Raw genomic sequence first — 21,127 nt, 5'->3', positions numbered from 1 at the left:
TATTTATTTTCTGGTTTTTCAGTTGCCCACCTGCATGTATGGGACTTGATTATGTTGCAAGTCTGCCCCCCCTAACTGCCTCATTGTGGTTCCTTCTTTATGTCTTTAGTTGTAGAAGACCTTATCTGGTAGGTTCTGCTCTTTTACATCAATGGTTGTTCTGTAGATAGTTGTGATTTTGATGTGCTCATGAGAGGAAGTTAGCTCAATGTTTTCCTACTCCACCATCTTGGCTGACCTCCATAAATATTGTTATTTTAACCCCCTAAGTCTTGTGGTAATTTCTTACACTTCAGTAGGTAGCTAGCTAATATATTCAGATTGATCAATGTGTGTATATTTCATAATCTTTTTCTTTGGAGAAATGTTTTCTCTGTTCTATATATATATATATTTTATATATTATATATGTATAAAATAAAGTTTATTTTTTACAAGTTTTTCTCTCAGCACTTGACATCAATGCTTACTCCTCCTTGGGTGTTCCCTTGACACCACTCTTTGCTGATTCTTCTGACTTTTCTCTAGTAGGAGTGATCTAATTCAAGCCAAATATAACCTTCTCCAGAACTTTTCTGCAAAATTTACAATTAAAGGGGAAAAAAAGAACTTTCTATTAGAGTTGATAGAGTTTCCAGTGGTTATCTTGCTGCTTCATGCAGAGAGGCTGTAAGAAAATAAAGCCAAGCATATGAGGTCAGAGAGATAAGTGCCTGAGGCCTGAGGACACTGTTTGAGCCCCTAGATCCAGCCATGCTTGCATTCCTTAGACTTCCCAGATCCACACATAGACTTTTTGCCTAAACTAATTCAAGCTGGACTTCTCCCTCTTGCAACTAAACATCCTATTTAATATCACTCCCAGGATTATCTCTTATCTCAGCATTTTCCTGGAGTTTCCCACATCTCCAACTCCATACTGATTAAATCTACCTGGATTCCTTCACACACTAAACACATCCAAATAGTCATCTTTTCTACCAGTCCTTCTCATTTCTTCAGGATCTCTGTTTCTTTAGAGGTGCCACCAACCTCTGAGTTACTTAAATTTAAAGCCCCAAATTTTCTTCAATACACCTTCTTCTCTCTTCATATTCTATTGTTATCAAGTCGTCTATCCTTTCCTAATCATGGAACCTACCTGGCTCAGATCTTCCTCTTCTCTCATCTAGACTATGTCAGCAGCCTCCTCCCTGGTCTCTTTGACTCCCATCTCATGCCCTTGCAACTCACCCTGCACAGGTGACCAGGAGACTTTTCCTAAATTTCAGCTCTGATAACATCACTCCACTGACCAAAACCTGCACTGGCTTCTCATTGCCCACAGAATAAATCTGGCATTAAGAGCCTTCTGGTCATATGGGAGCTGACACTTAACTGAACCCTTCCTGCTGCCATGTCTGGCCTGAGTCCTCTACCTACCTTACCTATCGAGTCTTCATAAAACCCTAAGAGTCTCTATCATTGTGTCCATTTTACAGAAGGTAAGTAACTCCAGAGGTCTCAGAGCTGGTAAATGTTATAGTGTTTGACCTGATTTTTACTCACTGTACCCTATTATACTGCGTAACATACCCTTATAGAAATATCTCCTTAGCTGTCACTTTACTAAAGATTACATTTCAGTAAAACTATTGTGTGACCCTCTCCAGTTCCCTCCTCCAGCTTCCCACCGCTATGTTTTACTTGTGCAGTCCCCTTGCCCAGGACGTTCTGGCCCATTATCACCACCCTTCAAGACCTAGCTGATGCCTCTTCCCCCAGGAAGCATTCCCTGAAAATCCCAGTTAAAAGTAAGCTCTTCCCTCCATGAAATGCATTATTTAATTTGTTTTTTTAAAAATTCTGGGTAATTAACTCATGACAAGGTATAAAATACAAAACATACATTTAGAATGATTTGGAATAAACCAAAATAGTCTTTGCATCCTGTTAACTAGTTTCCCTCCCCAGAGGCAATCAGTCCTAACAGTCTCTTAAATACCATTTTAGAGATATTCTGTGCATTTATAAGCTGATATATGGATTTTTCCTTTTTTTTTTTTTTTTTTGCAAATAATGTAGCAACATAGAATACCATAGACATTGTTCTGAATGCTGCTTTTTTCACTTCATTTATTGGAGACTGCTTCATATCAGATTGCTAAGCTGCCTCCTGTCTGTCTGTCTGTCTGTCAGTCTCTCTTTCTTATAGAGAACTGTACTATGTATCCATCAGCCTTTTTAATTGAATTGGGCTTTATTCATATACATTTCAAATTCCTTGAGGATAATAATAGTTCTTTTAATTCCTTTATAACATAGCCCCTGGCATGGCTGGTCCACAAGTTGTGGAGTTTTCTTTGTTACTGTTTTTCTTTTAGAAGATTTTTAGATTTACAGAAAGGTTGAAAAGGGTACAGAGTTCCCATATACTCTTCCTTTGTGCCTTTTTAACAACTGATAATACTCCTCAAGTGGATGTTCCACAATTTATTAAACAAATCCCTACTGATAGGTATTTAGGTTACTTACAATCATTTACAATGACAAAAGGTTGCAATTAATGCTCTTAAACATGAGTCATCTTGTACATGTGCAGGTATATCTGTAAGATAAGTTCATAAAGGTAGATTTGCTGGATCAAAGCGTTGTGTAACTTTTTGCAGGATGTTGCTAGTGCTCTTCAGAACAGTTGTATCCACTTACACCCCCGTTAATAAGAGTGTGACAGAGCTTGTTTCTTCCCACCCTCACTACTTCACCACATTTTCCAGCTTTATTATCTTTGCCAGTCTGACAGGCAGTGGTTGTAGATCATTGTAATTTAATTTGCATTTCATTTTTATAAATGAAGTTGAATGTCTTTTCATTTATTTAAAAATTATTTGTATTTTCTCTTCTGTGCATTTTCTATTCACATCATTTGCCCATTTTTCTATTGGGCTGTAGGTCTTTTTCTTATGGCTTTGTAGGGGTTCTTAAATATTAAGAGGCTTTTATTTATGATATAATTTGTAATTTTCCTAATTTATATCCAGACTTTGTTTATGATGTTTCTTTCCATACTGAGCTTTTTTAAAAAAATTATGTACCTAAATTTATGTGTTTCTTATGGATTCTGGGTTTGCAGTTATAGTGAGAAAGAACTTCCCTACTCTGAAAAATGAAAAACAAAAAATCTCTCATGGTCTCCTATAATATTTTTATATTTAAACATTTGACCCATTTGGAAATTTATTTTGATGCAAAACATGAAGTATAGATCCAAGTTAATTTTTTCCAGACAACTAATGATTGTACCAATTCTATTTATTAAATAATCCATATTTGTATCACTTATTTGAAATGCCTTTAACTTGCTGGTGTTTTTTTTTTTTTTTTTTTTTTTTTTTTTTTTTGTGGTTCTCGGGCCTCTCACTGTTGTGGCCTCTCCCGTTGCGGAGCACAGGCTCCGGACACGCAGGCTCAGCGGCCATGGCTCACGGGCCCAGCCGCTCCACGGCATGTGGGATCTTCCCGGACCGGGGCACGAACCCGTGTCCCCTGCATCAGCAGGCAGACTCTCAACCACTGCGCCACCAGGGAAGCCCTTGCTGGTATATTCTTTTGGCTAATACTTCATTTTGGATTTCTATGCATTGATAATCAAAAGTGAAACGGGTTTGCAGTTTTCTTTTTTGTGTGTGCTTTTTTGGGTTTTGGTATCAATGTTATGTGTCATAAAAAGAATTTCCCTGTGCTCTGGAATAACAAGTAGCATTACTGCTATCTATCCTTTTAGATTTTCATGGAATTCTCCTGTGAAACTATCTGAGTCTCCTGATATTTTTAGTAGCTGTTTGACAATATTTTCTCTCTGTTCTTTATTAATTTTTCCATTTACATGTTCTGTTTGGGGGTAAGTTTGGGCAATATATACTCTCTTATAAAATAATCTATTTCATCCAGATTTTCAAAATGATTTGCATAGAGTGGAACAAAGTAACATCATACAACCCTCTTAGTTTGCTCTGTATCTGAGAATATTACCCTCTTATCAAGAAATAAGTCAATAACTAAATACATTAAAGATTTTCTAATCTTTAGATTAGAAAAATAATAAAAATTAATAAATCTGAGAACTGCTTCTTTAAGGTAAAAAGAAGATGAACTATTGGCCAACCTGATTAACCACTAATCTTTTTACTATCTCCATAGTTTTGCTCTTTCCAGAATGTCATATAGTTAGAATCATTTGGTTGTGTAGCCTTTACAGGTTGACTTCTTTCACTTAGTGAGATGCATTTAAGATTTATGTGTCTTTTAGTGACTTGATATCTCATTTCTTTTTAGCACTGAATAATATTCTATTGTGTGGATGTACCACAGTTTATTTATCCATTCACCTACTGGAGGACATCTTTGTTGTTTCCACGTTTTAGCAATTATGAATAAAACTGCTATAAACTCTTGTTTGTAGATCTTCATGTGGACATCTTAGTCAGCTAGGGCTGATGTAACAAGATACCATAGACTGGGTGGTTTAAAAAACAGATATTGATTTCTCACAGTTCTGGAGGCTGGAATTCCACGGTCAGGGTGCTAGCATGGTCAGGTTCTGGTGAGAGCCCCCTTCCTGGCTTGTAGACAGCTGCCTTCTTCCTGAATCCTCACCAGTGGAGATCTGGTCTCTTCTTAAAAGGACACTAATCCCATCATGAGGACCCCACCATCATGACCACCTCTAAAACTAATCACCTCCCAAAAGTCGCATCTCAAAATACTGTCACATTGGGGATTAGGGCTTCAATACATGAATTTTTAAAGGACACAAATATTCAGTCCTTAACAGTAGACATCTGCTTTCAACTTATGTGGGTAAGTAGCAAGTAGTGTCATGCTGGCAAGAGTGTATTAGCCTGGTAAGAAACCCCCAAACTGTCTTCCAAGGTGGCTGTACCATTTTCCATTCCCACCAGCAATGAATGAGAGCTCCTGTTACACCACATCCTCACCAGCATGTGGTGTTGTCAGTGTTCTGGAGTTTGGCCATTCTAACTGGTATGTAGTGGTATCTCATTGTTGTTTCAGTTTGCTTTTCCCTAATGGTATATGGTGTGGAACATTTTTTCATATGCTTATTTACCATCTGTATATCTTTTTTTTTTTTTTTTTTTTTGGTGAGGTGTCTGTTTAGGTCTTTTGCCCACTTTTTAATCAAGTTGTTTGTTTCCTTATCATTGAGTTTTAAGAGTTCTTTGCATACTTTGGATAGCAGTCCTTTATGAGATATAATTTTTGCAAATATTTTTTCCCAGTCTATGTGTTGTCTTCTCATTCTCTTGTATCTTTCACAGAGTGGAAGTTTCTAACTCACAGAGTTGTCCACACTTAAGCCTTCAGCAATCGTTGATTACAATTCAGGTTTTCCTAACTTGGTACTGGTTCCCATGGAGGGTTCTGCTCTACTAAGTTGTGATTCTCTGTCTCTTCAGTTTTGGGGGCAGTGGTTTGCCCTGTGATCTCCCTTCTCTGACTGATCTAAGAAGAGTTGTTGATTTTTCAGTTTGTTCAGATTTTTACTTGTTATTAGGATCAATTGGCAAGTTCCAAGCTCTTACATGCTAGGCCAGGACCCAAAAGAACAAAATTTGGTTTTATTTTTTTAAATTTAAATAATAGGGATTTTTGCTTCTAGTTTTATCCATTTTTATTTGTATTGCATTGAGATCAAAGAAAGTCTATAGTAGTTCTACTTCCTGGAACTTACTGAGCTTGCCCTTGTGGGTAGCAATAAGGTTTGATCATAGCCATCATATTTTATGTTGATTTTTGTTTCAGCACAGTCTGGAGGAAGGCCTGAGTCAAGGTGGTGGGGAAATGTAAGGAGAGGTCTGGGTATAGTAACAATTCTGTTCTATTTAGCTGTGGAGAAGACAGTGCCAGCTATAATTTTTGTTTGCCCTGAGCCCTTTCACTTTCTCTTTTCTTCTGCTAATAGAACCCTTCCTTAAAAGTGGGAGCCCATGGAATTCCCTGGTGGCACAGTGGTTAAGAACCCGCTTGCCAATACAGGGACATGGGTTTGAGCCCTGGTCCAGGAAGATCCCACATGACACTGAGCAACTAAGCCTGTGTGCCACAACTACTGAGCATGCACTCTAGAGCCTGCGAGCCATACTGAGCCCATGTGACACAACTACTGAAGCCCACGCACCTAGAGCCCATACTCCACAAGAGAAGCCACCACGATAAGAAGCCCATGAACCACAACAAAGAGTAGCCCCTGCTCACCACAGCTAGAGAAAGACCACATGCAGCAACAAAGACCCAACACAGCCAAAAATTTTTAAATAACATAAAATAAATATTTTTTTTTAAAATGTAGCCTCATCCACCAGAAGGCAGACAGCAGAAGCAAGAAGAACAAAAATCCTGCAGCCTGTGGAATGAAAACCACATTCACAGAAAGACAGAGGAAATGAAAAGGCAGAGGACTATGATGAAGGAATGATGGAATAAGATAAAACCCCAGAAAAACAACTACATGAAGTGGAGACAGGGAACTTCCAGAAAAATAATTCATAATAATGATAGTGAAGATGATCCAGGACCTCGGAAAAGAATGGAGGTAAAGACTGAGAAGATGCAAGAAATGTTTAACAAAGACCTAGAAGAATTAAAGAACAAACAAATAGAGATCAACAATACAGTAACTGAAATGAAGAATACACTAGAAGGAAAAAATAGCAGAATAACTGAGGCAGAAGAATGGGTAAGTGACATGGAAGACAGAATGGTGGAATTCACTGCTGTCATAAAGAACAGAATAAAGACAAAAGAATGAAAAGAAATGAAGACAGCCTAAGAGACCTCTGGGACAATATTAAATGCACCAACATTCACATTATAAGGGTTCCAGAAGGTGAAGAGAGAGAGAGAAAGGACCCAAGAAAATATCTGAAGAGATTATAGTCAAAAACTTCCCTAACATGGGAAGGGAAACAGTCACCCAAGTCCAGGAAGTGCAGAGAGTCCCAGGCAGGATAAACCCAAGGAGAAACATGCCAAGACACAGAGTAATCAAATTGACAAAAGTTAAAGAGAAAGAAAAATTATTAAAAGCAACAAGGGAAAAATGACAACATACAAGGGAACTCCCGTAAGTTTAACAGCTGATTTCTCAGAAGAAACTCTACAAGCCAGAAGGGAGTGGCATGATATATTTAAAGTGATGAAAGGGAAGAATCTACAACCAAGATTACTCTACCCAGCAAGGTTCTCATTCAGATTCGACAGAGAAATCAAAAGCTTTACAAACAAGCAAAAGCTAAGAGAATTCAGAAGCACCAAACCAGCTCTACAACAAATGCTAAAGGAACTTCTCTAAGTGGGAAACACAACAGAAGAAAAGGACCTACAAAAACAAACCCAAAACAGTTAAGAAAATGGTAATAGGAACATACATATTGATAATTACCTTAAATGGGAATGGATTAAATGCTCCAATCAAAAGACACAGGCTCACTGAATGGATACAAAAACAAGACCTATATACATGCAGTCTACCAGAGACCAACTTCACACCGAGGGACACATACAGACTGAAAGTGAGGGGCTGGAAAAGAATTTTCCACACAAACTGAAATCAAAAGAAACCTGGAGTAGCAATACTCATATCAGATAAAATAGACTTTAAAATAAAGAATGTTACAAGAGACAGAGAAGGACACTACATAATGATCAATTGATCAGTCTGAGAAGAAGATATAAAAATTATAAATATATACACACCCAACGTAGGAGCACCTCAATATATAAAGCAAATGCTAACAGCTATAAAAGAGGAAATCAACAGTAACACAATAATAGTGGGGGACTTTAACACCTCACTTAAACCAATGGAAAGGTCAAGCAGACAGAAAATTAATAAGGAAACACAAGCTTTAAAGTACACAATAGACCAGATAGATTTAATTGATATTTATACAACATACCATCCAAAAACAGCAGATTACACTTTCTTCTCAAGAGCACAAAGAATATTCTCCAGGATAGATCACATCTTGGGTCACAAATCAAGTCTCAATAAATTTAAGAAAATTGAAATCATTTCAAGCATCGTTTCTGACCATGATGCTATGAGATTAGAAATAAATTACAGGAAAAAAACATAAAAAATACAAATACATGGAGGCTAAACCTTACATTACTAAATAACCAACAGATCACTGAAGAAATCAAAGAGGAAATCAAAAAATACCTAGAGACAAATGACAACAAAAACAAGACGATCCAAAACTTTTGGGATGTAGCAAAAGCAGTTCTAAGAGGGAAGTTTATAGCAATACAATCCTACCTCAAGAAACAAGAAAAATCTCAAAATGAACAATCTAACATTACACCTAAAGGAACTAGAGAAAGAAGAACAAACAAAACCCAAAGTTAGTAGAAGGAAAGAAATCATAAAGATCAGAGCAGAGATAAATGAAATAGAAACAAACAAAATAATAGCAAAGATCAATAAAACTAAAAGCTGGTTCTTTGAGAGATAAAATTGATAAAACTTTACCCAGACTCATCAAGAAAAAGAAGGCAATGACTGAAATCAATAAAATTAGAAATGAAAAAGGAGAAGTTACAACGGACACGGCAGAAATACAAAGCATCCTAAAAGACTACAACAAGCAACTCTATGCCAATCAAATGGACAACCTGGAAGAAATGGACAAAATATAGAAAGATATAGCCTTCCAAGATTGAACCAGGAAGAAATAGAAAATAGGAACAGACCAATCCCAAGTGATTAAATTGAAACTGTGATTAAATTGAAACTGTGATTAAAAAATCTTCTAACAAACAGAAGGCCAGGAACAGATGGTTTCACAGGTGAATTCTATCAAACATTTAGAGAAGAGCTAACACCCATCCTTCTCAAACTTTTCCAAAAAACTGCAGAGGAAGGAACACTCCCAAACTCGTTCTACGAGGCCACCATCACCCTTATACGAAAACCAGACAAGATACTACAAAAAAAATTACAGACCAATATCATTGATGAATATAGATACAAAAATCCTCAACAAAACATTATCAAACAGAATCCAGCAGCACATTAAAAGGATTATACACCATGATCAAGTGGGATTTATCCCAGGGATGCAAGGATTCTTCAATATATGCAAATCAATCAATGTGATACACCATATTAACAAATTGAAGAATAAAAACCATATGATCATCTCAGTAGATGCAGGACAAGCTTTTGACAAAATTCAACACCCATTTATGATAAAAACTCTCCAGAAAGTGGGCATTGAGGGAACCAACCTCAACATAATAAGAGCCATATACGACAAACCCACAGCAAACATCATTCTCAATGGTGAAAAAATTGAAAGCATTTCCTCTAAGATCAGGAACAAGACAAAGATGTCCACTCTTGCCACTATTATCCAACATAGTTTTGGAAGTCCTAGCCATCGCAATCAGAGAAGAAAAATAAATAAAAGGAATCCAAATCAGAAAAGAAGAAGTAAAACTGTCACTGTTTGCAGGTGACATGATACTATACATAGATAATCCTAAAGATGCGACCAGAAAACTACCAGAGCTAATGGATGAATTTGGTAAAGTTGCAGGATATAAAATTAATGCACAGAAATCTCTTGCATTTCTATATACTAACAATGAAAGATCAGAAAGAGAAATTAAGGAAACAATCCCATTGCAACAAAAAGAATAAAATACCCAGGAATAAACCTACCTAAGGAGGTAAAAGACCTGTACTCAGAAAACTATAAGACACTGATGAAAGAAATCAAAGATGACACAAACAGATGGAGAGATATACCATGTTCTTGGACTGGAAGAATCAATGTTGTGAAAATGAATATACTAAATCAATCTACAGATTCAATGAAGCCCTATCAAATTACCAATGGCATTTTTTACAGAACTAGAACAAAAAAAAGTCTTAAAATTTGTATGGAGACACAAAAGACCCTGAATACCATAAGGAAACTTGAGGGAAAAAACATAGCTGGAGAAATCAGACTCCCTGACTTCAGACTATACTACAAAGCTACAGTAATCAAGACAATCTGGTACTGGCATAAAAACAGAAATATAGATCAATGGAACATGATAGAAAGGCCAGAGATAAACCCACACACATGTGGTCACCTAATCTATGTCAAAGGAGGCAAGGGTATGCAATGGAGAAAACACGGCCTCTTCAATAAGTGGTGCTGGGAAAACTGGACAGCTACAAGTAAAAGAATGAAACTAGAACACTTCCTAACACCATACACAAAAATAAACTCAAAATGGATTAAAGACCTAAATGTAAGGCCAGACACTATCAAAGTCTTAGAGGAAAACATAGGAAGAACACTCTTTGACATAAATCACAGCAAGATCTTTTCTGACCCACCTTCTAGAGTAATGGAATTAAAAACAAAAATAAATAAATGGGACCTAATGAAACTTAAAAGCTTTTGCACAGCAAAGGAAACTATAAACAAGATGAAAAGACAACCCTCAGAATGGGAGAAAATATTTACCAATGAACCAACGGACAAAAGAGTAATCTCCAAAATATACAAACAGCTCATGCAGCTCAATATTAAAAAAGAAAAAAACCCAATCAAAAAAATAAACAGAAGACATAAATAGACATTTATCCAAAGAAGACATACAAATGGCCAAGTGGCACATAAAAAATGCTCAACATCACTAATTATTAGAGAAATGCAAATAAAAACTACAATTAGGTATCACCTCACACTGATCAGAATGGGCATCATAAGAAAATCTACAAACAGTAAATGCTGGAGAGGGTATGGAGAAAAGGGAACCCTCTTGCATTGTTGGTGGGAATGGAAATTGATACAGCCATTATGGAGAACAGTATGGAGGTTCCTTAAAAAACTAAAAATAGAATTATCATATGACCCAGCAATCCCACTGCTGGGCATATACTATGAGAAAACCATAATTCAAAAAGACACATGCACCACAATGTTCATGGCAGCAGTATTTACAATAGTCAGGACATGGAATCAACCTAAATGCCTATCGACAGACTAATGGATAAAGAAGATGTAGTACATATATACCAAGGAGTATTACTGAGCCATACAAAGGAAAGATATTGGGTCATTTGTATAGATGTGGATGGACCTAGAGACTGTCATACAGAGTGAAGTAAGTAAGAACAAGAAAAACAAATATTGTATATTAACGCATATATGTGGAATCTAGATAAATGGTACAGATGAACTGGTTTGCAAAGCAGAAGTAGAGACACAGATGTAGAGAACATATGTATGGACACCAAAAGGGAAAAGTGGGGTGGGGGTGGGGGTGTTATGAATTGGGAGATTGGAATTGACATATATGCACTGATACGTATGAAATAGATAACTAATAAGAACCAGCTGTATAAAAAAATAAATAAAATTTTTAACAAAAGCTATACATAAAAAAAGGAATAATTTCTATAGCCCTTGGGAGGAACTAAAGTTCCTTGACTTTGTTTAATAGCTAAATTATTATTTTTTTCTTTATTTTAAACATCTTTATTGGCCTATATTTGCTTTACAATGGTGTGTTAGTTTCTGCTTTATAACAAAGTAAATCAGTTATACATATACATATGTTCCCATATCTCTTCACTCTTGCATCTCCCTCCCTCCCACCCTCCCTATCCCACCCTTCTAGGTGGTCACAAACCACTGAGCTGATCTCCCTGTGCTATGCGGCTACTTCCCACTAGCTATCTATTTTACTTTGGTAGTGTATATATGTCCATGCCACTCTCTCACTTTGTCACAGCTTACCCTTCCCCCTCCCCATATCCTCAAGTCCATGCTCTAGTAGGTCTGTGTCTTTATTCCCATCTTACCCCTAGGTTTTTCATTTTTTTCACTTTTCATTTTTATATTTTCTTACATTCCATATAAATGTGTTAGCATACGGTATTTGTTTTTCTCTTTCTGACTTACTTCACTCTGTATGGCAGACTCTAGGTCCATCCACCTCACTACAAATAACTCAATTTCGTTTCTTTTTATGGCTGAGTAATATTCCATTGTATATATGTGCCACATCTTCTTTATCCATTCATCTGTTGATGGACACTTAGGTGGCTTCCATGTCTTGGCTGTTGTAAATAGAGCTACAATGACCATTTTGGTACATGACTTTTTTAATTTTTATTTTTGCTGTACGTGGGCCTCTCACTGCCGTGGCCCCTCCCGTTGTGGAGCACAGGCTCCGGACACGCAGGCTCAGCGGCCATGGCTAATGGGCCCAGCCACTCCGTGGCAGGTGGGGTCTACCCAGACCAGGGCACAAACCCGTGTCCCCTGCATCAGCAGGCGGACTCTCAACCACTGCTCCACCAGGGCAGTGACTCTTTTTGAATTATGGTTTTCTCAGGGTATATGCCCAGGAGTTGGTTTGCTGGGTCGTATGGTAGTTCTATTGGTAGTTTTCTAAGGAACCTCTATACTGTTATCCATAGTGGCTGTATCAATTTACATTCCCACCAACAGTGTAAGAGGGTTGGTTCCCTTATCTCCACACCCTCTCCGGCATTTATTGTTTCTAGATTTTTTGATGATGGCCATTCTGACCTGTGTGAGATGATATCTCATTGTAGTTTTGATTTCCATTTCTCTAATGATTAATGATGCTGAGCATTCTTTCATGTGTTTGTTGGCAATCTGTATATCTTCTTTGTAGAAATGTCTATTTAGGTCTTCTGCCCATTTTTGGATTGAGTTGTTTGTTTTTTTGTTATTGAGCTGCATGAGCTGCTTGTAAATCTTGGCGATTAATCCTTTGTCCATTGATTCATTGGCAAATATTTTCTCCCATTCTGAGGGTTGTCTTTTCATCTTGTGTATGGTTTCCTTTGCTGTGCAAAAGCTTTGAAGTTTCATTAGGTCCCATTTGTTTATTTTTGTTTTTATTTCCATTTCTCTAGGAGGTGAGTCAAAAAGAATCTTGCTGTGATTTATGTCATAGACTGTTCTACCTATGTTTTCCTCTAAGAGTTTGATAGTGTCTGGCCTTACATTTAGGTCTTTAATCCATTTTGAGTTTAGTTTTGTGTATGGTGTTAGGGAGTGTTCTAATTTCATACTTTTACATGTACCTGTCCAGTTTTCCCAGCACCACTTATTGAAGAGGCTGTCTTTTCTCCACTGTATATTCTTGCCTCCTTTATCAAAGATAATGTGACCATATGTGCGTGGGTTTATCTCTGGGCTTTCTATCATGTTCCATTGATCTATCTTTCTGTTTGTGTGTCAGTACCATACTGTCTTGATTCCTGTAGCTTTGTAGTATAGTCTGAAGTCAGGGAGCCTGATTCTTCCAGCCCCATTTTTCGTTCTGAAGATTGCTTTGGCTATTCGGGGTCTTTTGTGTTTCCATACAAATTGTGAAATTTTTTGTTCTAGTTCTGTGAAAAATGCCAGTGGTAGTTTGACAGGGATTGCATTGAATCTGTAGATTGCTTTGGGTAGTAGAGTCATTTTCACAATGTTGATTCTTCCAATGCAACAACATGGTATATCTCTCCATCTATTTGTATCATTCTTAATTTCTTTCATCAGTGTCATAATTTTCTGCATACATGTCTTTTGTCTCCTTAGGTAGGTTTATTCCTAGATATATTATTATTTTTCTTGCAGTGGTAAATGGAAGTGTTTTCTTAATTTCATTTTCAGATATTTCAGCATTAGTGTATAGGAAGGTCAGAGATTTCTGTGCATTAATTTTGTATCCTGCTACTTTACCAAATTCATTGATTAGCTCTAGTAGTTTTCTGGTAGCATCTTTAGGATTCTCTATGTATAGTATCATGTCATTGGCAAACAGTAACAGCTTTACTTCTTCTTTTCCAATTTGGATTTCTTTTATTTCTTTTTCTTCTCAGATTGCTGTGGCTAAAACTTCCAAAACTATGTTGCATAATAGTGGTGAGAGTGGGCAACCTTGTCTTGTTCCTGATCTTCGTGGAAATGCTTTCAGTTTTTCACCAGTAAGCATGATGTTGGCTGTGGGTTTGTCATATATGGCCTTTATTATGTTGAGGAAAGTTCCCTCTATGCCTACTTTCAGCAGGGTTTTTATCATAAATGGGTGTTGAATTTTGTCAAAAGCTTTCTCTGCATCTATTGAGATGATCATATGGTTTTTCTTCTTCAGTTTGTTAATATGGTGTATCACGTTGATTGATGTGTGTACATTGAAGAATCCTTGCATTCCTGGAATAAACCCCACTTGATCATGGTGTATGATCCTTTCAATGTGCTGTTGGATTCTGTTTGCTAGTATTTTGTTGAGGATTTTTGCATCTATGTTCATCAGAGACATTGGCCTGTAGTTTTCTTTCTTTGTGACATCCTTGTCTGGTTTTGGTATCAGGGTGATGGTGGCCTCGTAGAATGCATTTGGGAGTGTTCCTCCCTCTGCTATATTTTGGAAGAGTTTGAGAAGGATAGGTGTTAGCTCTTCTCTAAATGTTTGATAGAATTTGCCTGTGAAGCCATCTGGGCCTGGGCTTTTGTTTGTCAGAAGATTTTTAATCACAGTTTCAATTTCAGTGCTTGTGATTGGTCTGTTCATATTTTCTATTTCTTCCTGGTTCAGTCTCAGCAAGTTGTGCATTTCTAAGAATTTGTCCATTTCTTCTAGGTTGCCCATTTTATTGGCGTAGAGTTGCTTGTAGTAATCTCTCATGATCTTTTGTATTTCTGCAGTGTCAGTTGTTACTTCTCCTTTTTCATTTCTAATTCTATTGATTTGAGTCTTCTCCCTTTTTTTCTTGATGAGTTTGGCTAATGGTTTATCCATTTTGTTTATCTTCTCAAAGAACCAGCTTTTAGTTTTATTGATCTTTGCTATCATTTCCTTCATTTATTTCTGATCTGATCTTTATGATTTCTTTCCTTCTGCTCACTTTGGGGTTTTTTTGTTCTTCTTTCTCTAATTGCTTTACGTGCAAGGTTAGGTTGTTTATTTAACATGCTTCCAGTTTCTTAAGGTAGGATTGTATTGCTGTAAACTTCCCTCTTAGAACTGTTTTTGCTGCATCCCATAGGTTTTGGGTCGCCATGTCTCCATTGTCATTTGTTTCTAGGTATTTTTTGATTTCCTCTTTGATTTCTTCAGTGATCACTTCGTTATTAAGTAGTGTATTGTTTAGCCTCCATGTGTTTGTATTTTTGACAGATCTTTTCCTGTATTTGATATCTAGTCTCATAGTGTTGTGGTCGGAAAAGATACTTGATACGATTTCAATTTGCTTAAATTTACCAAGGCTAGATTTGTGACCCAAGATATGATCTATCCTGGAGAATGTTCCATGAGCACTTGAGAAAAATGTGTATTCTGTTGTTTTTGGATAGAATGTCCTATAAATATCAGTTAAGTCCACCTTGTTTAATGTATCATTTAAAGCTTGTGTTTCCTTATTTATTTTCATTTTGGATGATCTGTCCATTGGTGACAGTGGGGTGTTAAAGTCCCCTACTATGATTGTGTTACTGTCGATTTCCCCTTTTATGGCTGTTAGTATTTGCCTTATGTATTGAGGTGCTCCTATGTTGGGTGCATAAATATTTACAATTGTTATATCTTCTTGGATGGATCCCTTGATCATTAAGTAGTTTCCTTCTTTGTCTCTTTTAATAGTCTTTATTTTAAAGTCTCTTTTGTCTGATATGAGAATTGCTACTCCAGCTTTCTTCTGATTTCCGTTTGCATGGAATATCTTTTTCCATCCCCTCACTTTCAGTCTGTATGTGTCTCTAGGTCTGAAGTGGGTGTCTTGTAGACAGCATATATACGGGTCTTGTTTTTGTATCCATTCATCCAGTCTGTGTCTTTTGGTGGGAGCATTTAATCCTTTTACATTTAAGGTAATTATCGATATGTATTTTCCTATTCCCATTGTCTTAATTGTTTTGAGTTTGTTGTTATAGGTCTTTTCCTTCTCTTGTGTTTCTCGCCTAGAGAAGTTCCTTTAGCATTTGTTGTAAAGCTGGTTTGGTGGTGCTGAACTCTCTCAGCTTTTGCTTGTCTGTAAAGGTTTTAATTTCTCCATCAAATCTGAATGAGATGCTCGCTGAGTAGAGTAATCTTGGTTGCAGGTTTTTCTCCTTCATCACTTTATATATGTCCTGCCACTCCCTTCTTGCTTGCAGAGTTTCTGCTGAAAGATCAGCTGTTAACCTTGTGGGGATTCCCTTGTGTGTTATTTGTTGTTTTTCCCTTACTGCTTTTAATATGTTTTCTTTGTATTTAATTTTTGGCAGTTTGAATAATATGTGTCTTGGCATGTTTCTCCTTGGATTTATCCTGTATGGGACTCTCTGTGCTTCCTGGACTTGATTAAGTATTTCCTTTCCCATATTAGGGAAGTTTTCAACTATAATCTCTTTAAATATTTTCTCAGTCCCTTTCTTTTTCTCTTCTTCTTCTGGGACCCCTGTAATTTGAATGTTGGTGCATTTAATGTTGTCCCAGACGTCTCTGAGATTGTCCTCAGTTCTCTTCATTCTTTTTTCTTTATTCTGCTCTGCAGTAGTTATTTCCACTATTTTATCTTCCAGATCACTTATCCGTTCTTCTGCCTCAGTTATTCTGCTATTGATCCCTTCTAGAGTATTTTTCATTGCATTTATTGTGTTGTTCATCATTGCTTGCTTCCTCTTTAGTTCTTCTAGGTCCTTGTTAAATGTTTCTTGCATTTTGTCTATTCTATTTCCAAGATTTTGGATCATCTTTACTATCATTATTCTGAATTCTTTTTCAGGCAGACTGCCTATTTCCTCTTCATTTGTTAGGTCTGGTGGGTTTTTATCTTGCTCCTTCATCTGCTGTGTGTTTTTCTGTCTTCTCATTTTGCTTATCTTACTGTGTTTGGGGTCTCCTTTCTGCTGGCTGCAGGTTCGTAGCTCCTGTTGTTTTTGGTGTCTGTCCCCAGTGGCTTAGGTTGTTTCAGTGGGTTGTGTAGGTTTCCTGGTGGAGGGGACTAGTGCCTGTGTTCTGGTGGATGAGGCTGGACCTTGCCTTTCTGTGGGCACGTCCACGTCTAGTGGTGTGTTTTGGGGTGTCTTGGCCTTATTATGATTTTAGGCAGCCTCTCTGCTAATGGATGGGGCTGTGTTCCTGTCTTGCTACTTGTTTGGCATAGGGTATCCCACACTGTATGTTGCTGGTCATTGAGTGAAGCTGGGTCTTGGTGTTGAGATGGAGATCTCTGGGAGATTTTTGCTGTTTGATATTACATGGAGCTGGGAGATCTCTTGTGGACCAGTGTCCTGAAGTTGGCTCTCCCACCTCAGTGGCACATCCCTGATGCCTGGCTGGAGCACCAAGAGCCTCTCCTCCACACAGCATTTAGGGCAGTTCCTGTGGCAATATGCTGTGGAGTTACTAAATGTCAGCAATTCCCCTAAATATGTTATTCATCTCAAGTTCAACTGCATATCACCTGAGCACCTAAGCGCGGAGCCCGCTACAGCTTCGGGTGCGGCACCAGCACAGTCCGATTGTCCCAGTGTAGTGGCAAAAGGTTCCTACTTGCAACCAATCCTGGTGTTGAAGCCAGTGCTATGTCTCTATTACTTTTTCTTGCTTGAGTTTTTCCTTTGTTTCTTCATTTTTTCATTTCTCTGATTAAATTTGTCTTTTGGAACTCGAGGAAGGCCTAGGAGGCTAAAGTTTTCCTACGAACAAGAGGCAGGTGGAGGACATGGGGCATGGGGCTGTGGACCTTTGCACTGGGAAGGCCGCATAGGGTCCTGCTCAGTTACGCAAGTGCATCTGAGAGCAGGTGGTTGGGAGTACAGGAAAGAGAGGTGGTAGGTGTGCCACCCTGGCATTAAAAGACTGCTTATGCACCAGTAGAACACAGTTGTTTTGCAGAGAAACTTCCCTCCCTTCCAACCAGGAAGTGTGTTGATACTGTAGGCCTAACAACAAGAGCTAATGTTAAATGACTGTATGTGAGGGACCAGGCACAGTGCTAAGCACTTTGTATGCATGCACTGACTCATTTAACCCTCCCAATCCTGTGGGGTATGTGCTCTCATTATCCTCATTTTACAGATGAGGAAATTGAAGCACAGAGAGGTCATATAATATGCCCTGGGTCACGCAGCTGGGAAGCAATGGAGCTTCAGTTAACCCAAGAACTTTGCTTCCAGACACTATGTGATCAATTACTATTTTCAAAGGAGAGGCTGTTCAGTGGAGACAGTCACTCAACACTTGGTTTACAGTCATGTATAGGAGGATTTGGTGGGAGGAGACCATATTGGGAGCTGGGTGCTGCCTCCGCCATCTTCTCTCACAGGAGTTATGAGTTGGGAGTTGGCCCTTCTCCTGTCCTGCTCTCCATGACAGCTGGGTGAGTGGCTGGGAGAGATTACCCCTTCTATCCCCGTTTCCTTCCAGACCAGCACAGACTAGGTGGCCCCCAGATCTTTGCTCAACTGAAACTTGACTTTAATTTGCCAAAAATATGCAAAACCATGGGCAATTCATGCTCCTCCCTAGAAAGTTTCTTGACTTGGCAAACATAACCAATCCCATCCACTGACCTCAATGTTTTTTCTCCCTTTCCCTCCAGCTCAGGAGTCCCCAATCCTAGCTGTTTATTAAAGCCATTTGTGGCACTTTTAGAAATATCCATGTCTGGGCTCTCAAATCAGTTAGATCCCAATGTGGGTGGAGGGGCATCAGGTGATTCTACTGCAGAGCCAGGCTGAGAATCACTGCTCCCATCTCCTTACAACATCCCAATCAAAGCCACAGGCCAGGGTCATTTCTTTCTCTCCTCAAACAAGATAAATCAAGGGCACTATACTGAGAATGATTTTGGAAGCAATTGCTTCTCCAAAGGCCATTTTTACACAGACCAACACTACATAAGATATTCCAGGTTGGGCAGGCTGATCCTCAGGCCCCTGAGTGGTCTGTCAGGCTGGGGGGAGGCGTAGCACATGTTCTGGGGAAATTGCATGGCAATATGGCCCATTAAACTCAGTTGAACACCTGCCTCATCTGAGAGAGACCCAGGCTTTCCAGAAGAACTGGAGCAAAGCCCTTATCAGCCAGGAATGCCAGCTGGGACAGGGTCCAGGATTCGGTTGGAAGTAGGTCCAGAATTTATAAATTAAACAAGATAATTGCATTCTGTGAAGTGTTAGAACCCATCTCTTATAAGTAATGGAAAATGAGAAATTTTCCTCAGCAGAAACAGAGGGAGTTACAAGGAACCACGATTTAAGTTCTGGGCTCTCTTCAGCCCAGAGACAAGTTCCCCTTACACAGACATCTAATTCTCTAGTACCAGGACAAACGTGAAGTAACAGGATGGGCCCTAAATTTTCAGATAAAAAAAAAAAAACTGGATTTGAAGGCCAGTGCTGCCCTCCACTCACTCCTGGCTGGTGTGACCTGGCTTCCCCATTTCTCTGGCCTTTGTTCTCCCAATCTTTGCAAAGAGCGCATCAGACCCAAGAACACTCAGATTCCCCTAGCTCAAAGGCTCTGGGGTTTCTCCCTTCCTGTGGAAAGGACTTTTCCTCTCCTACTCTCTCATTCTGGAATAGCCAGCAAGCTTCATGGATAGTTCTTACTCCTGAGAAATTTACCCTGTGGACTTCAAGGGACAAGTTCTCTGGAGAATATGAACTTTGTTTAACATCTTTTAATTGCCAGTAGCCTGTGATCCTGAAGGAAAGGGTATGACTCCTCTGAGGTCCCTCCCCCATAGGAGTTCTGGGGTTCTGACCTTTATGATTGCTTTCTTTCTACTAACTTTGGGTTTTGCTTGTTCTTCTTTATGGAATTCCTTTAGGTGTAAGGTTAGGTTGGTTACTTGAGATTTTTCTTGTTTCCCAAGGTAAGCTTATACCACTATAAACTTCCCTCTTAGAACTGCTTTTGCTGCAGCCGATAGGTTTTGGATTGTTGTCTTTTTGTTTTCATTTGTCTCTAGGTAATTTTTAATTTACTGTTTGATTTCTTCAGTGATCCATTGGTTGTTCAGTAGCATATTGTTTAGCCTCCATGTGTTTGTGTTTTTTGCAGTTTTTTTCTTGTAGTTGATTTCTAGCCTCATAGCCTTGTGGTCAGGAAAGATGCCTGATATGATTTCAGTTTTCTTAAATTGACTCAGGCTTTCTTTGTTGTCCAGCATGTGATCTGTTTTGGACAATATTCCATGCGCACTTGAAAAGACTGTGTATTCTGCTGCTTTCAGATGGAATGCTCTATACGTATCACTTAAGTTCATCTGATCTAATGTGTCATTTAAGGTCAGTGTTTCCTTACTGATTTTCTGTCTGGATGATCTGTCCATTGATGTAAGTGGGGTGTTAAAGTCCCCCACAATTATTGTTACTGTCAATTTCTCCTTTTATGTCTTCTAACATTTGCCTTATATATTGAGATGCTCCTGTGTTGGGTGTATATATATTTACAATTGTTACATCTTCTTCTTGAATTGATTCCTTGATCATTATGTAGTGTCCTTTTTTGTCTCTTGTGACAGTCTTTACTTTAAAGTCTACTCTGTCTGATATAAGTATTGCTACTCCAGCTTTCATTTGATTTCCATTCACATGGAATACCTTTTTCCATCCCCTCACTTCCAGTGTGTAGGTGTCTCTAGGTCCGAAGTGAGTCTCTTGTAGCCAGCAAATATACAGGTCTTATTTTCGTATCCATTAAGCCAGTCTCTGTCTCTTGGTTGGAGCATTTAGTCCATTTACATTTAAGGTAATTATCAATATGTATGTTCCTCTTGCCATTTTGTTCATTGTTTTGGATTTGGTTTTGTAGGTCTTTTTTCTCCTTTCTTCTTTTGTTCTCTTCTCTTGTGATGTGATGAATATCTTTAATTTTATGTGTGGATTCCTTTATCTTTTTTATGTGTATAGCTGTTATAGATTTTTGTTTTGTGCTTACCATGAGGTTTTTGTATAGGAGTCTGTATTTATATATGCTTGTTTTAAGTTGCTGATCTCTTAATTTCAAACGCATTTTAATGACCCTGCATTTGTACTCTTCTCTTCTCACAATTGCTGTTTTTAATATTATATTTTACATCTAATTGTTTTATGTATCCCTTAAC

The sequence above is a fragment of the Leucopleurus acutus genome (genome assembly GCF_964270905.1).
Source record: "Leucopleurus acutus genome assembly, chromosome: 5".
In the NCBI taxonomy this organism is placed as follows: Eukaryota; Metazoa; Chordata; class Mammalia; order Artiodactyla; family Delphinidae; genus Leucopleurus; species Leucopleurus acutus.
This window is presented reverse-complemented; position numbering follows the sequence as displayed.